Source organism: Mangifera indica, unplaced genomic scaffold (assembly GCF_011075055.1).
Source record: "Mangifera indica cultivar Alphonso unplaced genomic scaffold, CATAS_Mindica_2.1 Un_0001, whole genome shotgun sequence".
Taxonomy (NCBI): Eukaryota; Viridiplantae; Streptophyta; class Magnoliopsida; order Sapindales; family Anacardiaceae; genus Mangifera; species Mangifera indica.
Genome location: NW_025401093.1, coordinates 379,007 through 395,870, shown reverse-complemented (window position 1 = coordinate 395,870; position 16,864 = coordinate 379,007). Strand labels below are relative to the sequence as shown.

The 16,864-nt window shown below is 30.7% G+C and overlaps 1 long non-coding RNA gene across 1 annotated transcript; it reads right to left on the bottom strand.

Moving 5' to 3' along the window:
* Nucleotides 1-14,588: 14,588 nt before the first annotated feature.
* Nucleotides 14,589-15,765, bottom strand: LOC123205044. Its single transcript, XR_006499705.1, has 2 exons — nt 15,460-15,765; nt 14,589-14,961 (listed from the first exon to the last, which is right to left on the bottom strand). It is a non-coding gene; the product is annotated as an uncharacterized LOC123205044 (long non-coding RNA).
* Between the last annotated feature and the right edge of the window lie 1,099 nt (nt 15,766-16,864).

Here is a 16,864-nt window from a genome sequence, read left to right as displayed (position 1 = left end):
GTTGGAGTAGCGTATAAGCGACAATTGTTTTGCATCAAACATCGAATAAGTTAAGAAGACATAGTTAGAAAAAATAAGTCTCCACACTAAGTCACTAATAAAATAAAAAGTTTTCATTAATTATAATACGAAATTAAGTAATAGAAAATTATTTTACATCATTTGAAAATAAATATAAAATGTGATTTAGAGGATCAACCAATCACTTATGAAGTCCTGTCTTCAGTTGTATTAATTTAAAAGTAAATATAAATTAGTAAAATTTAATAATTAATTTTAAAAAATAATTTATTAATAAAAAACCATACTAGCCCACAACAAGGCTCACAGGTCAACCTATTAAGAGCCAACAAAACATAACCCTTTAAAACATGGGTCATGTTATATGTTTTAGTATTTTTGCAGGTCGACACAATTTACAAGGTTTACTATTATGTAGATCTTGATCTGACATAGTCCACAAGTAGATGAACTGCATTAAATTTGGTTCAACCCAATCAACATAAACTGCTATCGCCTCTAAATTGTATAATGTAAATTATATTGGAAAATCAATGGAAAGAAATCAGCAATAGGGATGGGAACGAGGAGGCGCGGGGAGGGGATCTCAACCTCTCTCCCTATCCCCATTACGAGAATGAAAACGATTTTTTGTCTCATCCTCGTGAAGAAAAATCTTCTTCCTGTCTCCGTGGAAAAAAATCTCTTTCCTATACCTACAAGAAAAAATCTCTTTCTTATATCATCTAAACACAATATCCTTATTCCTGATCTATCCCCGGTTGTAGAGATTTTTTTTTAATTTTCGTCTCCATCTCTTTTTCTATTTTTATCGAAAAATCTCTTCTTTATTAAGATTAGAGCTCTCAAAATCGGATCAAAATTATCCTCTTTAATCAGCGACATATAAATGTTGATCTTGTTATAATAATAATAATATATAATAATATTTTAGTCGTTAGCCAAATGCAACTTGTAGCTTTTTTCATTAGTCAATATCTTACAATATCTTCAAGTGGCTCACAATTTCCCACACGATCTTCTTGGATTGACGATCTTATAAGGGAGGGAAATTAATTAAAATAGGTAATCGATTTGCCGCGTAAACTTTTTTCGACAATAATTCTTACTTTTTATCTTTTTAAGCAAATTATACTTTTCATTTCAAAAATACCCCTCATTTAATTTCTCAGCATTTACCATAGTTTTTCACCGATTAATTGCTTACATTTCAGACGATACGCATTGAGATTAAGTTTTCTGTAATGAATAAAATCTACAGATGAAAAACAGATTAATTTTTTATAAAATAATTGATTCTTATATACTTTTATAAGAAAATACAAACGGGTACAGGAATGGGTTAATGAAAATACAAACGGGTGCGTGAAAATATAAAGGGGTGTGTGAAAATACAAACGGGTGCGTGAAAGTACAAAACGAGTGCGTAAAAATACAAATGGGTGCGTGAAAATGTGAAGAGGTGTGTAAAAATACAAACGGGTGCTTGAAAATGTGAGGGGTGCATAAAAATACAAACGGGTGTATGAAAATGTGAAGGGGTGCGTGAAAATACAAAACAAGTGCATAAAAATACAAACGGGTGCGTGAAAATACAAAACAGGTGCGTAAAAATACAAACGGGTGCGTAAAATATAAAAAGGGTGCAAGAATTATAAAAGGGGTGTGGGAGATATGTTTCTCCCGCACCCTTTTACAATATATATTAATATATTATAATATATTATATTAATATATTATATAATATATTTCTAATATATTATATATTAATATAATATAATATATTATATATTAATATATATTATAACTCCCGCACCCCTTTTATACTTTACGCACCCGTTTATATTTTCACGCATCCCTTCACTTGTTCACGCACTTGATTGTATTTTTACGCACCCATTTTCTGTTCATTATTTTCACGTACTGCTTTTATAATTCCCGCACCCTTTCAGAAATCGTTGCACCCTTCCATGCACCCGTAATGCTTGTCACACCCTTTCAAAAATGGCAGCACCCTTCCACGCACCCGCAATACTTTATCGCACCCTTTCATGCACCTGCACCTGCACCCGTTTTCAGATTCTCGCACCCCTTTCAGAATTCTCGCACCCACACCCCTTTTAGAATTCCCGCACCCCTTTTAAAAGTCCTGCACCCGTCCCACACCATTTATAAATTTATAGATTTTATTCATAGATTTTATTTTGATTTTCAATCTGTTTTTCAATTTTATTCATAGATTTACATTTTCAATCTGTAGATTTTATTCAATCTAATTTTAATGCGTATAGTGAAACGTAAGTAATTAATCGACAAAATACTATGATAAACATTGAGAAATTAAACGAGGGTATTTTTAGAATGAAAAATTCAATTTGCTTAAAAAGGTAAAACGTATGAATTGCTGTCGAAAAACGTTTAAGCGGGATAGCGGCTGCCTATTTTAATTAATATCCGTTTATAGAAAGCAAAGTGTAAAAAAAAATAATTAAAATTGATTTGAGAAGAAATTGTGAAGGAAAACCTAATTAAGTTTGAAATTGGGAGAAATAAATCTAATTAAGCTTATAGGGTTTTTTTTTATTAAGTGGGTGGGGTTCAAAGAATTTTATTATTATTATTTTCTTAGATAAGAGATGTATTTGGTAATTGGGGAGATCAATTCATAAGAGTTAAAAATCATTTCCCATTTATTGAAAAGCATTCTCACAACTTCAAGGTTAAAAAAATTTACTTACTGTATATTTGCCTCAATTTGGGCAATTTATTAATGATCATACATAAAACATAAAGGTTTAGATATTGTATGTATTTTAGATATTGATTATTAAATTCAAGGTTTAGAATTTGTAAATTAAATGAATATTATTAACAAAATACTGTATAATATATAGTATTACAATATAGTTTGAAATAAAATCCTAACTAATCCTATGAAATAAAAAAAAAATACAATAAATTATTAAAATCAAGATTATGTTAAATCAAAATCAAATTAAATCAGAATTATATTGAATTAAAAATAAATTGAATGATATTAAATCAAAATTAGGATATGATCGAAAAAGTGTTGATTGAAATCATCATAGGCTTATTATGATTTTTCCTTATCTGTATATAAAATCTACATATTGAATAATCAATATCTAAAGTACATGCATACATCCAAGGATAACTTCAAATTTGTCTTTGTCCCTTTCCTTCATGAAGCATAATTTTGAAGTTAGACAAGAGGACCAGAAATTATCTAAAATTTGGGGATAAGCATTGAAATAAGAGACCCTTGATCCATTATAGCGCATTGTATTGTGACGGGCAAGCTGAAGGAATTGGACAAAACTCAAATTGACGTGTGCATTTGTCTATCAGTTTTTCAGTTTGATAAGATTCATAGTTAGTCGCTATAAGAGGGACCATCACCTTCATTGGATGAGTTTAAGAATACTTTATGAAGAGATTAGGATGTGATTAGTTTGTAATTAGTGTATAATCCAGATTAGGTTTAATTAATCTATTTATAAATGATTGGTAGCAGATTTGCCATTCTTCAATTACTAATGTTATCTAAACAATAATTAGTTGGAATTTTTAGCTTGTCAATTGGGTGATGAGGACCCAGACTCTGGCGAAGCCGCTTCTCGACGGAAAGTAGTTTCGCAAACCTGCAAGGTAAAAGTTTTCCCATCACATCACAACTAAGAAAAACTTAAAAGACAAAATTTGATAAGATTATTTGTTATTGTGTATGCCTTATGAGAGCCTCCTCGTTGGTCTCGTCATTATAATTACAGGGTTCAAAAATGCCTGGTTCAAGATTCACCCTGGAAACTGGTTTCTTTAATAGTTCGTCTCCAACTTTCACAAGGCCTTCCAAGTTATTCTTAGTGGCTATATCAACAGAAGATACCACCCCATTTAATTTATCTTCCTGGGCTTGTTTCATTAAAAAATTTTGAACAATTAAACTTTAGTTAGAGAATAAAGTGAAAGTTGGAGAAATTAATAACTTGAATGATAAATTCGATGTATGTTGTAGCTACCTAGAAGCTCTTGTAATTGCTTCTTAAATTCCTGGAGTTCACAAAGAGAATCGGTGCACCCTCACATACTATCTTATATGGAAATGCATCTATGTATTGCTAACATGTCATTTAAAACTGTCTTATAATGTTTAAAATCAAAATAACCTTATATTTTTCTAACATTTCATTTAACCCACTATAATTATCTAGTATTTTATTTAACACTCTTATATGTTGTCTTTTATCAAAATACATTTATCTATTCTTAACATTTCATTTAAAACCTTCTTACAATATTTAATATTAAAATACCCCTATATTTTTCTAACATTTTATTTACCCCTATAATTATCTAACATTTCATTTAACACCCTTATATGTTGTCTTATATTGAAATACATCTATCAATTCCTAACATTTTATTTAAATTCTTCATACATTGTGAAATATCAAAATGTCCTCCATATTTTTCTAACATTTCATTTAACCCCCAAATTGTTATCAGGTATCCAAATGTCTCCTTTACATGACATATGAACCAGATTTAACAAATAAAATTAAGTTTTGAGTTAAAATTCGTATAACTATTTTTTCTCACGAATTGACTTTTTTTAACTCGGATTCAGAAATATGAATTTCTTCCTTCTGAATGAACCCGTAATAATTAATATTGAATAAAAATGAGGATGAGAGTGAGTGTTTGAGTGATATGAGAAGTGTATGTAATGAGAGTGAAAGTGAGAGGGTTTATATAGAAGTGTAAAGGGTAGTTTTGGTATTTTAAAAAATATTTAGGACATTTTTATTTAGATATAGGAAAAGTGGGTATTTTTGCTTAGGAATAGGAAAAATACACATTTTTGCTTAATAACGGGTAAAATGGGTATTTAATTTAATTTTCTTTAATTTAAAATCAGTCAATCACGTAATATCATATCATATATGTATATGTAAAATCAGTTAATCACGAAATAGGTATCATAGATAAATTATGATTACTGTATTGTTTATAATAAATTACTATCTTTTTTTTTTTTAATTGTTTACATGATGATAGGCTATCATCAATTCGACCCACATACGACTCATCTGTCTATACTTGCCAGTAGCACTAATTTACTACGTATTAATTCTTTATTAGCCAACCTCATCGACGCTAGTTGTCTCTACAAGTATGCAACTAGTCAATACGACATTAAATCAAGTCTGTTGTGATGAAAGATGAAATGTTGACTGGCTCCTTGCTCAAACTTGCTGTGCACACTTGAAAATGTACACCCTCGCCACGCTCAATCTTTTTCTTCCATGAATCCAATTTTAAAATACTGTACACGGATTTGAATGAAATTCTGTATCGGTTTATAAATGCAATGGTATTTACACTTCCATTTTAATAATATGTATATATAATTTTAAGTATAAAAATTATGTATAATAATGTGATTAAAAATTATTTTATTTTTATTTCAAAATTATTCAATCACATGTGACATATTATCTATGTACCTAATTATATTTTTAAAAGTGTATATACATAATTTTATTGATGATAAATTTACCAATTCAAGCCTTGAGATGTAAACAATATCATAAATTGATGAGTTAAATAAGATGTATATGATTCTATACAAAATCATTATCCCTTATTGTTTGAAATGATAATGAACTCTCACCCAACTAGAGCACTGTCACAATTACCAATTACTGAATCCAATTACCAAACAATTACCAAACAATCAGGAGATGGATATAAATTATAACTGTTACTCATCAGAAACATCCTTGTCATTTGCATCATCTACAACATCGTCTTCGTTCTCATTTTCATCAGCTATTTACCTTGTCATACACTATAACAAAAACAATATTTATGTTTTTTTTTATAATATTTAATCAAAAATCATAAAAAATTATGGGAAGTCAAAAATTTAATTACATATTATATCATTTATAAAAATTGACTCAATATAAATATTTGATGACATTTAATCAAAAGTCACTACAAATTAGGGAAAGTAAAAAAATTAATAAAATGATGCTATAAAAATATTTAGTGGCATTTTTTACATCATTTAATCAAAAGCTACTAAAAATTATGAAAAGTAAAAAATTAATAACTTATGACACTTATTATAACTAATGCGTAGAAATATTTAGTGGTATTTTTAATGTCATTTAAATAAAAATTACTAAAAATTATGAGAAGTAAAAAAAATAATTACATTTTGTAGCCTTTATTATAATTTATGCTATAAAAATATTTAGTGGCAATTTTTTTGTGACATTTAATTAAAAGCCACTCAAAATAATGAGAAATCAAAAAATTAATAACATATTGTGAATTTATTATAACTGACGCAATTAAAATATTTAGTGATATTTTTGTTATAATATTTATATTAAAAGTGATTACAAATAACAGGAATTCAAAAATATTAAAAACTTATTGTGCAATTTATAGTAATTGACGTTATAAATATATTTAGTGATATATTTGTATCGACATTTTTATTGAAACCCATTAAAAATTATGGAAAGTCAAAAGTATTTGCAATGTATTGTGACATTTATAATAAGTGTCACTATAAGAAATTTTGATGGTGATCATTTTTTTTGGTTTTACTAGATTAGACAATTCTTGTTATCAGGTTGTATTCATTTTATGTCAGTTAGAGTTTCAAGTTATAAGCCTTTAATCCTAACCTAACTTGAAATATAATTGTGTCAAAAATTTTCAACTCTAATCAACTTGTTTTAGTTTTGAGTCATTTTGGATTGACTTGAATTAAATTTTGTGTAAAAAATTGAACCCTAACTAAAGGTGGATACAAATCAGGTTGAGTCCAAACATCCCTTAGCTTGAGTTTGACTCAAATTGAAAATAGTCTAGCTCAAGATTGTCAAGAAAAAATTAAAGGTAATTCGAGTTCGATTCGAATAAAAAATAATTTAGCTGGTTCAGCTTAAATTCATAGCTTGAATCAATGGTTCAAATTTTGAGTTGATTCAGTTAGAATTTATTATTCTAATTGATGGTTTGAATTCGTGACTCGAGTTTATACCTCATTGACAAAACGATGTTATTTTACCCTAATAATATACAAAATCATTCATTCAAAATTTACCAAACCATGAATTCGAACTATGAATTTAAACTAATCCGAATGGCGAATTCAAACCAAAGTATGAATTTGAATCAAGCTGACTTGAACAACTCCTAACACAAATTTGACTCGGTTTAAAAAATGAGTCAAATCTTCTAACTTGAATTTGATTTGAATTCAAACCAAACAAATTCGAGCCTAACTGAATAGAGTTGAGCCGAATTTTGAGACCAAGTTATCTTGATTTGGATCCAACCCTAACCCAATTTTTTGTATTATATTGGGTTAACAAATCGTATTAAAAATTGTTAGCTTTAAATTTTATAATTGGTATTTTTTTCCTTACTGTGAAATTCGTAGTAGGAAGAATTTCAACTTAAATCTCAATTTATTTAAAAAAATGACTTCAATGATTTTTATTCTTAATAGGCCAAAAGACTATTTCCTACCTAAGGTTTGTTGAAATGACAAATTCCAACTCTCTAAATTTAAAAAATCCAAACACCCACCTATCATCCATGTTAGTTAGTGTCTGCTGTTAACTTTTAAACGAAATCAAGTAGTACTTTCACTACTTCAGTTACATTTCAGAGTTACCCGCAAACATCATTGATGACTTTGATGATTAGCTAGAATCGACCACTAAGACTTATAACAGAAACTTCAATCTTGAACCCACCGGTCTACTCAATAGTCAAACCGTTCAATAAATCTTACGGCCCAACTGTGGCAATCCTGACATGGTAAACAACTCAACAACTATGAACTCAATCAAAACACTTATCTCCCCATAGTTGGCCATTACAGTTACTTTCCTAATACTTCGTTGGCAGTCAAACTAGCAAGATCTAACATACAGATTTCTACCATAGAACCAATTGGCTAATGATGTGAAACAAGTTTTTGTGAATGCCTTTGAGAAGTGGTTACAAGTGATCTCGATGACTTTCACTCAAAGTGATTATTATGCAAGCGACAATATCAGGATCAAGTTCTTCTCTAGAGGCCACATGATGGAGAGTGTTTGATGGAGTTGTAGGAATGTTAGCACATGCCTTCTTACTGCCTAGAGGACGATTTCATTTGGACAATGATGAGAACTAGGTGATCTCACGTGATATAACGAAATCCACAGTGAGTTCAACTGTGACCTCAAATCAATTGTTATACATGAAATCAGGAACTTGTTATGATTAAGACATTTGTCGATTGAAAATGCAGTAATGTACCCAACGATATCTTCACAAACCAGAAAGGTTGATTTGGCACCGTTTACAGCATAAAGGGTTGATGGAGGTGGACCTAAAGAGTGCAAGTGATGAGAGAGGATTAGATGTTGTTAAGAGACCAACTGTATGTTGTTATTGAAGGATCGAATGGCCTAAGAGGGGGGGTGAATTAGGCAATTTAAAACTATCTTTACCTAATTAGAGAATTAGAACAATTTATTCAAATCAATTAATATTGCCTATTCTTAATCCAATTTGTGAGAATAACTAAAAATATTTCAAATAACCAACACAATCAAAATAGCATAACATAAAGTATGAGTTTAAGGGAAGAGAAAATCAAACACGCGATGTATAGTGGTTCGGCTAAACCCGGCCTACGTCCACTCCTCCAAGCTTTCTCCCTTGGAGTATTCCACTAATCCTTTGTTGATTAAAACCTCAACCAAGCTTTTCTTCACAACCAAAATAGCTTCCAAGGTGCTATTAACCTTTACAAATGTTGAAACTCAATTTCTCTCACAAGAAATTTTCTAATCTCTCCAAGAGTAAACCTCACTCTTTTATAACACGAATTTTAGTATGAAATTGAAATATGATCTCTCTCAAGAGTGTATATGAAAGTTAAAGCTTAGTACAACCCAATGCAAATGAAATTACAAAGTGTATGAGCAAGGGTTTTGATTAGAGAGAAGAATTTGCAAGTAAATAGCTCAAAATTAATTTGCTCTCAAATATGTGAAAGTTCTTGGTGGCAAAAGTTTTTTTCGAACGAAATTGGTTGGGTTTATATAGGGGAAAATAAGGAAAGTTACCATTGTGCACAAAGATAACCGTTTTAGTTTTCCAGAAAACACACAATTCAGTCGACCGGATGGAATTCGATCAACCGGATGTGACGTGGCACTTCCGTGGAGCTTACGTGGCACTAGCCGTTGGAAAAATTCAAACCAAAATTCGGTCAACCGAATTTCTGAAGCCAAAATACATGGCTTCTGGACAATTCGGAAGCTGATTCGGTCGGCCAAATTTTATTACATTTTACCCCCTAAATTTTCAAAAACTACAATTTGACCCCCAAAACTTTGAAAAGTGACAATTTAACCCATTTTTGAAAATTCTTTCAAAACCAACTTTAAGATATGAAAATGTAGTTCACAAAACTTCATCATTTTAAAAGAATTAATAAACTTTGGTGAAAGAATTGGCTTAAACCAATAAGTTTGAAAAACGACATTTTAACCTAAAATGTGAAAGATATGAAAATGAGTTTTCAAGTGAGCTATCCCATGCAAATAAATATTCTAATCAAAACGAATGATCTAAATTACAAATATATCTACCTAACACTTGAGTTTTTCTTCAAATCTTCAATAAACTCTTCTCTTTCATTTCCATCTTGAAACTCCTTCAAGTGCATTAGATAAATCCTTGCAATCTAAGCTCACACTCAAGTAAAATCATTAGTCAATATGTTTAGGGACATATTAGTTTGTTATCATCAAAATAAGAGTATAATGACTCATTGAGTCAACAGTTAACACTCAATCGCAGAGCAAATGATGAGAGAGGATTGGAGGTCGTCAAGCTGCTCTGTTGCTGGTGTAAAGGGGTGGAAATCAAGGGTCAGATATTTTAGAGAAGCATCAATGGCTAGAGTGATGCAATGGAAAAAGCTCAAGTTTAACTTTATAGAAGGTAAATAAGTGATTTACTTAAAGTTAACGACAGACACTAACGAACATGGATGATAGGTAGGTGTTTGAATAATTGTCATTTCAGCAAACCTTGGTGGGAAATAGTCTTTTGGCCTTCTTAATATTATAATTTTTTAAACTTTTTTTTTAATTTTCCTAAAAATTTTACATATTCCTTAATTAAAATTTTCTAATTTAAAACTTATTAATCAATTCAATCTTATTTTTTCTTTACCATTTTTTTTCTTCGTTGTTTGATCTCTCTTTTTACTTTTCTTTTATTTTTCTTTGTCGCACTCATCTCTTGGGACAAGGTTTGATTGTTGTGGACTTTTCACTCTTATTATCTTTGCAATTTTCATTTAGGGATAAACTTGTAAATTTTGAATCTGACTTTCATTGTGCAATTTGGAATTTGTTTGCTTTTATTATTAACCAGTGGTTAGGGTCGGATGAATTTAACTTTGTACATATTGTCTAAGAAACTTTTGGGTGGTGGGTCATAAAATTGTGATTAAATTTTCAATATTTGTGTAAGAAATTGTGATTGTGAGTGATGTTTGAATTTCACATTTTTTGTACTATTATTGTACAGATTGTATAAGCAAATTTTGGATCGTGGGTGGTAAAAATTGTGATTGATTTTTGAATATTTGTATAAGCAATTTGGATTATGATTGAAGTTTTAATTTCACCCCTTTTTATATTATCGTCATGCATATTATGGAAAAAATTTTTGCATGCTAGGTGATAAAAATTGTGAATGATGATTGAATATATTGTGATCAAAGCTGGCCTGGCCCAACCTTGTATGGTCTACTGTCATCTTTAATTAAACTTTAAATTAAAAGAAAATCAAAATCCAAAAGTAAAAATTCAAAATTTAAACTATAATCCTGTTTTCTTTTGTTTTATAAAAAAAAAAAAAAAGGAGGATTGAACTATTGGGCTATAAAGGGAGGAGACTCGTATTTGGACATGTGGAGGAAGGGAAGAATTAATCAAGAGGAAAGACATCTAGTTTCAAAAACTAAAACTACTAAATCAATTAAAAAGATACACAGGGTGTTTCTAACTCTTCAATATGTGGTCAAATAACAATACATTTGTTATTTCTTACACTCCATACTCATACAATCCGAATTTTTCACACCCACCCAACCAAATTGCACACCTAATTGAAATCAATTAAGACCAATTGAGCTGTTTTAAGAGTATCTATTTGTTAAATATTCATATCTTTTACACTCCTATATCTGTTGTTTGAAAAATTTTGTGTGGTGGTAGAGATAAACTTAGGGAGATCTGATCATTGGAAATTGTTCATAGGCTTTTTGATCAGTTTTTTGGGGCTTGTATGGACAAATTTCCTATTCCTCTTCTTAATACAAGTTCCTATCAATCACCTAGCCAGATTAAATAGAAGAAAAAGGTGGATGCTGCTCAATTTCCTCCCTTTTGGACTGAAATTATTAAAAATCTTAGAGCAGAAGATTATATCACTTACCGAGGAATAGAGGTGCTTTTGATGCAAAACATTTCAATGAGTCTTCCCCGGGTCCAGTGTCTTCTTTATCTTTTAGCTAGTAAGATAATCTTGGATCTAGATATTTTTTTAAAGAGTAGAGATTCATAGAAAGAGTTTTGGGGACAGACTTCAAAAGATGAGTTTGCAGTTGAGGAATGTTACCCAACCTTTAAGCTTATACTTATAGACATATTGGGCACTGAAAGAGGGATGTGGGTTGAAAGGATATACGGGGATATTCAAAAGAGCATAGATAGTGGGGTATCCGTGTTGATTTTCAGCTAAGTAAGATGCCACTTGTGATTTCAAGAGAAATTGTACTTATGGGTATTATGAAAGAAAGGCAATCAGAGGAGCAAAAGAAAGGTGATATTCTAACTATTCAATTATGTATAATGTTGTTATGCATGATGTCTTTCATTTCGACATAGAAGAAAACTATGACCAATGGAATGTATCAATAAAAGCATGATAAGATGATCGAATATTTTAAAGTTCCATTGGCCCAAAGACGTTGAGCTAAAGGAAATAGTCAAAAGAATGTACTCGTTGTCACTTATAAAAGAAATTCCGCTTCAAATATACAAAAAAAGTCTCAAAGACAAACGTAGGCTAGAGTTCACAGATTCTCTTTTGATGGAGATGCTGACAACAAAGTCTGTCTATGAGTTGTTGTCTCTCTGTGTGTTCATCTCATATTATTTTGAAATTATGCTTTATAGTAAAGCTGAATTTTGGAACAAGAATGAGGATGAAAAATCAATTTTGTTTTACCTCCAGAAATATATCAAGAAGAGTGGAAAACTTTCATGCTCGACTTAGTAGTGATGAGAATTCTATAGACACTAAACTTTTTGATAGTCTCAATGGTGGAGATATGGAAGTTTCAGTTTCTAGTTGGGCTGCAAATAATACTCAAGGGGTTAAATTATCTTTTGAAACATATGTCATTATGTCTCAAATTTGTGGAAAACAGAAGGGGGAGGGGAAGTCTTAGGCTATTAATAGAAGTCTCGGTGCAAATAGTTTAAATCCGCTTTGTTCATGATACAAATTACTCTTGGTGTCGTAGTGTTTTTTGCAGTTGCTGACTTACATGTTTTATGAGAGATTATTGATCAATTTAGTTGAAGTGTAGCAACAACTTTCGACTTGTAACCTTGAGGATAAGGTGGGACTGATTGAGGGGGTAGTGTTAGAGCCCTGATTATTGAAGTTCATTCATGCAGGTACAAAGGAGAAAATTTCAGTGGAAGTTCAGATCCAGCATTGGAGAAAAGTGGTCCTGGGAGATCCATGTTAGCAGCTCCAAATGTTTACACCTGGCTGCTCAAGAATGGAGACGATAGTAGAGTCAGTTGGAGTAATAAATAAAAAGGGAGTGGGGAGGATTGCATGTATCAAGGAATTGTCTAGAAAGACATTGTATTGAGTGTCATGTTTATTCTTTAGAGAGTACTGACCTCTCAATACAACCAGCTTTGAGTAAGGATTGTTGATGAATAATATCGTTCTTGAGTTCCATTACTTCTACTGTTTGTTTCATTTCCCTGATTTACTGCTCCATTGCAGCCATTTATATTATGTTTTTTCCTGCAAATTGTGTTGTGGAAATTCTGTTGGAGTAGTGTATTGAGAGTTCGCTGGAAAAGCAACCAGGTTCTCATCAATGATAAATGTTGAATTCATTGTTGGATAATTGTTCATGCTGGAAAAAGTACTAATTAATTAAGACATACAATGAATTGATCTGATTTTATAAATGTAGAGCTTCCTGCTTTCTTTTTTTCTTTCAAATTTAGACAAAGTACTATTTGGATAAAAGTTCTTACGTCCGAGTTTGCTGATACCTTATTATGAATTCAAGTGACCAAGGTGAACATGGAAAATGTTGTCATGATTACCATTGTGTTTGGGACTTATTTTTCCAAATGCCTTGGATATTTTTATGGTGTTTTGTTCGCATCAATCTCTTTTCCTTTTTAAAAATTTTAATTACAGCGAACACTACTGTTGCTATATATCATATTTGTTACTCTGTGCTTATGCTTGCTTTTCTGTTTTGCTCCAGTATGTTGGCTATAGTCGTTGAAAAAGATGTTTGAAACAAAGAAACTGGACTGGCATTTCATCAGTAGCTCAAACAGCAAAGGCAAATAGAAGACCTCAACGCAAAGGACTTTTCTCCTGGTTACCTATGCAGAACCAGCAGAGTTCAATGAGCTTAAATTGGCTGGAGTTTTAAGATTTGCGGATGAAGCCTGTTTGGTTGAGTGCCTAGTTCTACTGGTTGCAAGAAGCTGTTAGAAGCAACAAGAAGTGGAAAGTAAATGGAAAGAAATAACTTAATCCCAGTTACCAAAAGGGAAACAAATACTGGTGGTGGATGACAATAAGGTTAACAGGGGTGGCACAAGGTGCTCTAAATATATATGGAGCAACAGTTCAGTGCTTTTAAACCACCCCATGACTTTGATGCTTGTTTCATGGATCCACAAATGCTAGGTGTGTAATTAACCTTTTCTTTATTTTTCTTTTTGTCTAGTGTAGTTCTATGTTATTATACGGCCATTGTACTACTAGTTTTACTCGGCTTCAAGACTGATAAAAACGTTTCATCAAAAATTGCAAAGATTTGAAGCTAACCGAACAAGCATTTTGCTAGTTTTTGTAAACTCTATCACAATTTCATATACACAAACGTTCAAGGAAGTTTTCAAATAGAAATATAATCCACCTCAGTAAGAACAATGTGTTTTGTTAATTCCTGTCTAAAATTAGTTTATTTTTGTTAAAAAAAAATTGCAAGATCATACCATCAAACTAGGACAAACTATAATTTTTCAATTTGGTTTAATTTGATTGGCGATATTGTCAAATTGTTTTTTCAATTTCATTTGAAAACTTCTTTAAACTGTATCAAACCAGATCATGCATACAGAATCTCAACTATTTAAGATATTAAAACTACTAAATAAATAACACTGTTTCACCCAGGAATTAAAATCAATTATATTGAACTCAAAATCCATTATTGAGTTGATTAACTTGACCATTAACAATATAAATAATGTACAAATACTGTCCCCAAAGATTACCTCTTTCTTATTCTTGCTTAATAAACAAAATCAAAGAACAGTCTAAAACTTTCAAAAACAATATGTTCTTAAGCAAGGGATCTCCAAAAAATTGTTGCCTTATGAAGGAAAACATGTATTCTCGCTACTAAAAGTATCAACTACCATAACCTGATTAGAAAGAAGAAAGTCTGTCTACATAAATATTTCTCTTCACTTCTCCTAGTCTTTGAGGAGGCCATACAATATGGGTGATCCTTCCTTGAACTAGGCCCAAAGGAATCTGCCAAGAACAGCTCGCTTAAGTAGAAAAAAAAAAAATTGCTGAAGAGAATCAATTAGGGACTAAAAACTTTTAAAAATAGCAGTAAATAAGAAATCAGGAGGATCTAAACAAGTAAGTTGGATTGAAATACTCCGCTTAAGAATCCTGAGATCTAATCATAAGTAGGGTTGGATTCGAACCAAACCAAACCCTAATATGGACTATCTCGCATTCAGTTCCAATCCTAAATAGTCTGTTTGAATTAGAATTGGCCGAAAATGTTGTCAATGGTCGCCAATACCATTGATGGATAAATAGTGTTTCCAACTGGATGCATAATCGCCAATAAAATAAATCATGTTGCCGGAGGGAGATTCAAGCCCAACTCAAGCTGAATTACAGAATTGAAGTTCCAACTCAAATCAAACTAAACACTAATTTGAGCCAAGTTGGCTTGAGTTGAATCCAACCCTAATCATAAGGTTATTCATAAGTATGGTGCTTTGAAGAACTTACTGGGCCATAAGTTCTTGACTCCATGCTAGAAGAAGGATTGTCTCCCTCGACCCAACAATGTCCATCCGGAACCTTCACAACATCATAAGAACTGTGAGCTCCAATCCAGTCACCTGGCAAACCAATAATTCTCTTCACATGTTTCTCTTTGTGATTCCGAGGTGATCTGCAAAAATTTGCAACTACTAATGTCAGGTTCCAGCATCAAAATTTTGCATCAGTGTATGCTTCACCAGCTTTGAAATGAATCTCACTGAACATTTCAACACCATCGCATAACAAAATTCTATAACAAGAACCAAAAGCAAAGAGTGTTTTTTGTTGAGGTTTTTATGATTGTTTTTTCCTCTGGAATAACTTGAATCCTTTGGGGATTTTGATGAAATTTATTAGTGAATTTGTGTTAGAATAGGTTTAGGATTGATTTGAGATAAAACCATTTTTGAAAAAGATAGATTTAAGATGATTTAATCACTATGCATGATTTGTAATGACCATGCAAATCACATGCGGTGGTTTGGGTTAAAATTATGAGTGTATTTGTTATTTTTCAAATCAAGCAGGTGAGTGAGGTTTAAGGTACCTTTTAAGTACACAGGAGAGCAAGAGCTAGGGAGCATGTGGTTAGTGTATTTGCTTATTTTTCACTATATGTGTTTTATTCAATACATGTGATCCTATTAGTAGGGGTTATTAATATTTTGTAATTTTTAGGGTTTTATGATATTTTTATTGGGGGGAAATTGATTTTTTTTAGTTTAGGATTTTCTACGTGTAATTTTCAAATTTTTTATTTATCTTTTCAAGTAAAACAAATATTATTCTAATTAAAAAAATATTTAACTAAAAATATAAAATATAATTTTGAAAAATTCAGTACAAAATTTGATAAATATTAATTTATCCCTACTAATTAGAATATCAATTTACCTATGATAACATTTCAATTTTCTCCCACACAATAAATATCATAACTCCACATATTTATAATTGTCAAATAACCTTAATATGGGGATAGTGAAAATGTGAAATTTCCAAATTTATAGGATGTAATTGTAATACTCTTTTATTGATACAAGGGTAAAGTTTATATAAAAAAATGAAGGAAAATTTGAAATTAAATTAGGAGTTTCACTCATATCTATTTATCACTCATAAAGTATATTATTTTCGTTTAGGTCTCGTTGTGTTAATTTTTAATTAAAAAATATATATTTGATAAAAATTAATTTTCAAAATTTACATTTTATAATAAATTTTTTAACTTAAATTAAACTTTAAATTAAAAAAATCAAAATCCTAAAATCAATTTTCAAAATTTAAACTATAATTTCTTTTGTTTTATTTAAAAAAAAAAATAAAACCAAAAGAGTGAAGATTTGGGCTGCAAAAGGAGGATAATCGT